Raw genomic sequence first — 5,711 nt, 5'->3', positions numbered from 1 at the left:
GCCCTCAAGCTTTTTAATAGCATTATCATTACTGATCTACTTATGTAAATTTTAAATGTATCCTGACACGCCAGAAGTGATGTCTTTGGTGACTGTGTTCATCCTGTTATTCACGTGTACTTGCAGGTGCTGTCTGCTAAGATTCTAATCTTTACATTCTCAAGTTTCCAATTGTTGGACATGGTAGGGATAGGATATTGGGGAAGCAGGCAGAATTGAAATCAGTGGTCACAGGAAACAAAGCATAAGTGGCAAAGCTGGAAACTTTCAGCAATGAGAAACCAGAATCCACAGGGCGATGAGGATCAGTAGAAATACATTAGGATCAGCTCAGTTAAATAGGGTTAATATTTACAGTGGTGGAACCGAAAACGGCGTCAACAAAAACCGATCAGATATTAAAATAGGCAAGGCCAGTCATGTGAGCAGTGAGCAGAAATGAAGACTATGGTATTTGTGGGTAGAAAAATGTTGCATCTATCTTTTTTTTGATTGGATCTGAGAGAATATTTGGTTTGTGGTGGTAAAGCAATTGTGAGGGAATCTTCATGAGAAGAGCTTCTTCTCTTAACAAGATGCAGTTTATTGTATGATAGCAATTCGCTAGACAGATACTTTCACTAAGAATATTGGGATAGGTAAGTGACATCTCCCGTTTGAGATCCAAAGCTATTCTTCTGATTTCTCCACCCAAGACTTGTGTAATATCATCAGATTGGAGGGAGGTTAATGCAATCTCTAACATTAATCATTTCAGAAATAGTACAGCACAGGCCACAATGTTATCATCAAATGATGCAGCACAGAAGAAAGTCAATCAGCCCATCCTGCCTGCTCCTTGAAAGTGTTGTCTAGTTGGCTTTGTTCTCATTGTCCTATAATCTTTTTACCCTCAAGTACTGTAGATCCCTTAACAGTGGGAAATTGAGAAGCAAATGTGTAAGGAGATCTCAGTTATGGTATAAGAATGATAGGGTGATAATGGTAGGGGATTTTAATTTTCCAAGCATAGACTGGGACTACCATAGTGTTAAGGGATCAGATGGAGAGGAAATTAAGTGTTCACATGAAAATGTTCTTATTCAGTCTGTGATCGTACCTACTTTGGGGCAAGTGATTGTAATTGTATTATTTTTAAAATAGTTTTGGGAAGGGATATATCTGATCTAATAGTCACAGTTCTAAATTGGAGGAAGGCCAATTTTGATGGTGTGACAATACTGCTCCTTTAAGAAAGTTAGGTTGTCCTTGGTTTTTTTTGAGAGGGGTCGTAAACGCAAAAGTTCTGATGTGTCTGGTTTGGATGGATTCTAGGTCCAATTTGATTATAGAAAACAGATACTGCCTCACGCCAAGACTTTCGAGTTAACAGAAATACTTGTACAATGAAAGGGGAGTGACCAATTCTCCCAGCTCAGCTTTTCTCTGGTTTGATTGGCTTTTAGCAGTCAGGTTGTTCAGAGCTGCTGGACACTTTACGTTGGGGAATCCAAAGAAACAGCTCCATGCTGATCCTCTCTCTCTCTGACATCTCTACTGTAAGAATCTGTGTTTAATTTTACCTTTTTGCCAAGGGGGTGTTTATAGAGATGTTGCATGTATTTGGAACAGCATCATTAAGTTGCAATAGAATCAAGTTATTCTATATTCTGTTCTTTTTTGTGTTTCATTCGGTAATCTCGCAAATAAATTCTGTTTTATTTAGAACTAAGTGGTTTGTCCAGCTGCAGCACTCCTGGAATATTTATATTACACCTGCTTGAAACAACCAGAAATGTTAAGGTCTGGGCTACCTTCTTTAAATGTTTTGATACGAGCTGTCCTGGTCCAGTGGGCGGCACGGTGGCACAGTGGTTAGCACTGCTGCCTCGCAGCGCCAGAGATCCGAGTTCAATTCCCACCTCAGGCGACTGACTGTGTGGAGTTTGCACATTCTCCCCGTGTCTGCGTGGATTTCCTCCGGGTGCTCCGGTTTCCTCCCACAGGCCAAAGATGTGCAGGTCAGGTGAATTGGCCATGCTAAATTGCCCATAGTGTTAGGTAAGGGGTAAATGTAGGGGTATGGGTGGTTTGCGCTTCGGCGGGGCGGTGTGGACTTGTTGGGCCGAAGGGCCTGTTTCCACACTGTAAAGTAATCTAATCTAATCTAATAACAACATCATTCAGCAAGAACTTTCAAAAGTTGTATGGGTGTGAATATTGACAGGTAAAGGGATGGCTGGAAAGTGGGAAGCCATCAAAAATGAGATGATGAGAGTCCAGGGACAGTACGTCCCTGTTATGGTGAAGGTCAAGGCTGGTAGATGTAGAGAATGCTGGATGACTAGAGAAATTGAGGTTCTTGTAAAGAAAAAAAAAGAAAGCATATGTTGGGTACTGACAGCAGGAATGAAGTGAATTCTTAGAAGAGTATAAGGGCAGTTGGAGTATACTTAAGATGGACATCAGGGGGATCCAAGATGGCGGCGACCCAGCAAGACTGAGTCTGTAGTGCTCCTCCCAAGACTTGGGTACAGTGGATCACCCACCCCCTACCACGCTCACCAAATCATTTATAATAGTTGTGTAATTTAATTAGTTGTGTAATATTATATTTAAACAATTTAATCCTAAGTTAAAATGACTAAAGGGAAGGGAGCCCGCAGCTCTCAGCAAGCAGGAACCCCTCCCCCACCCTCTCCAGCTGCAGCAGAGGTGTCCACAGCCGCCCCGGGGGACTTACCAACAGTAACAAGCCTTGCAGAAATGATTTCCAAGCTTGACTCGAAGATCGATGCCTTTATTGCAGAATCCAGAAATCGTTGGGACTCGCTCTCGGCCGTGCTGCAGAAGCACGACCGAGAGATTCGAGAAATTGAACGCCGAGTCGGAGGGGCGGAGCTAAAGACCGCGACCTCTGAGACTACCGCTCAATCGGCCGTGGATCAGGTCCGGACTCTCGAGCAGCGAGTCCGGACCTTGGAAAATCATATTGACGACCTCGATTATCGAGGTCGTCGAAAAAATATTCGTTTGCTGGGCCTTCCCGAACGGGAAGAGGAAGGCCAGCTTACAGCATTCCTGGTGCAGTGGCTGCCACAGCTTTTAAATCTGCAAGCTAGATCAGGCCAGGTATGGGTGGAATGGGCCTACCGGGTCGCAATACGCGGGCCCGGCTCAAATCAGCGCCCACGCCCGGTCCTGTTCCGGCTGCAGAGCTACAAGGAGAGGCAGATACTCCTAGAAGCCTCTAGAAATCTTGGAAAAGACCCCCAAGCCATGATCTACAAAGGATCCAAGATCATGCTATTTCAGGACTTTTCCTCGGCTCTGGTTCGAAAGAGGAAGGCATTCGACGAGGCGAAGAAGCGTTTAAGGGACTTAAATATTCAGTACTCCTTACGCTACCCAGCGACGTTACGCTTTAACCATGAAGGATCCGTATATAACTTTGGATCACCAGAAAAGGCTAAGGAATTCTTGGACTCTCTTAGATAAACTGTAAGTCATAATGGATGTTGGTCTGCCTTTCCCCCCCGCTTTGGTTTATATCCCCCCCTTTTTTTTCTCTTTTCTCTTACCTTACTGTTTAATATTATCATGGGGGGTGGGGAGAGGGATTTGATTTTCTCCGCCCCCCCCTTGGGGTTGTTTTCTGTTATTATTTTATGTATATATGAGGGATGTATGGGCTGGGGGTTTGGTTAATGTTGGTGGGGGGAGGTGGTTACCTTATTCAATTTTACCTCTGTCTCTAGGAGCGGGGTTGTTTTCCCCTTGTTATTTTGTATTATGATATTTATTTATTATTTATTGAGGTGGTAATTTTATAGTTATATGTTCATATATGGTATTAACATTACCAAATATACCCAGGTGTTGGTATGGGTGGGGGTAGGGTGCTCACTGTTAACTCTAGCTTTGTATTATATTTGAATTCTCCTCATTTTATTGAGGAGTGCCTGGGTCAAGGGTGGGGCATTGGTTGGGAGAGGATATGAGGGACTTTTGGAGAGGAAGTGACGCCCCCTGGGAACAAGGGGGAAAGTCTCCACTTAGATACGTTTTATATTTTTTTTACTTAGAAATAGTTTTTTATTGTATTGTTGTGGGTGTATTAAAGAGGCTTTATTTTTGTAAATTTTACATGTTCTACGCTCGGGATGTTCTGGATAGGGTTCCCCCTCCCGAGGGGTCTCGGATTGGCCCAGAGGATTATGGTTGATCAGTCGGTTAAGTGGTGCACCTGGAATGTCAAGGGGAGTAATTCACCAGTCAAAAGGAAGAAAATATTATCAACTCTTAAGAAGGAAAGAGTTGATATAGCTCTCCTACAGGAGACACACCTGTCAGATAAAGAACACTTGAAATTTCGACAGGGCGGATTTGATCAGGCCTTTTTTTCTTCTTTTAGCTCAAAAAGCAGGGGAGTTGTTATTCTTGTTCGGAAGAATTTCCCTTTCAAAATCCTAAAGCAGATAAAAGACGAATCTGGACGATATATCTTGATTAAAGCCCTCATAAATGGAGAGGAATATGGGATTTTAAATTTGTACTGCCCCCCGGCACACCCCTTTAAATTTATAACGGAAGCCTTTTCAAAATTGATGGCTTTTGATGCCCGTCATATAATTATAGGGGGAGACTTTAATTGTATTATGGATCCGGAAATAGATAGGATTCCCAAGAGTACTGCAGGAGTATCTCCCAGATCTAGACAATTGATGGATCTGAACAAAGAATTAGGATTAGTAGATGTATGGAGATGTCTTCATCCACAGGGTAGAGATTTTTCTTTCTACTCTAATCCACATAAATGTCATACCAGAATTGATATGTTTTTTGCCCCCTCGATTTTTTTAAATTCCATATCATCCTGTAAAATAGGTAGTATAGCAATTTCTGACCACGCTGCTGTATATATGGAAACCAAGGCGAGGAACAATGGGACATCCCCTCGGCATTGGCGTATGGACCCCTTCCTAATGAAAGATAGTAAATTTGTAAAGTACTTCTCTCAAGAATTTAAAACTTTTTTAGAAATTAATTCAGGTACAGCTAGCAACCTATCAATGATGTGGGAGACCATCAAAGCTTACACGTGAGGTTTGACCATCTCCTACTCAGCGACCCCGAAGAAATTAAAGGGAGAACAACAGCGTCTGCTTGAAGCCTGCTTAAAAGCGGCTGAAACAGCATACACTGATAGACCTTCTATTATTAAATTGCAAAGGATTACAGCTCCTAGGACAGCTCTAAACACTACGCTTACTCAAACGGCTAAGAGGGAAATATTATTTGCAAAGCAAAGGTTATATGAATATGGCGACAAACCGGGTAGATACTTAGCATTTCTTGCAAAGAAAAAAATGGTCCCTCAGACTATTACGTCTATCAAGGAAAGTACGGGTATTTTGACTCATGATCACAAAAAGATTAATGCGATCTTTAGAGAATTTTATTCTGAGTTATATAAATCACAGGATTGTGAAGATAGGACGAAGGGGATGCAGTCATTTTTTAAAAATTTGACTTTTCCAGGCCTAACTCCGGAACAAGTATCGGTCCTAAATGCTCCTCTTACACCCCAAGAAATAGTTGATGCAATTAGGCAACTTCAAAATGGTAAGGTGCCGGGCCCAGATGGTTTTCAAGCTGAATTCTATAAAGAATTTACAGAAATATTGGCTGGTCCACTTATGGACATGTACAACTATGCATATAGTCAGGGC

The sequence above is a fragment of the Chiloscyllium plagiosum genome, unplaced genomic scaffold, assembly GCF_037043375.1.
Source record: "Chiloscyllium plagiosum isolate Xiang-an unplaced genomic scaffold, Cpla_swu_hap1 HiC_scaffold_7, whole genome shotgun sequence".
Taxonomy (NCBI): Eukaryota; Metazoa; Chordata; class Chondrichthyes; order Orectolobiformes; family Hemiscylliidae; genus Chiloscyllium; species Chiloscyllium plagiosum.
The sequence above is the reverse complement of the archived record's forward strand: the minus strand, read 5'-3'. Positions refer to the sequence as shown.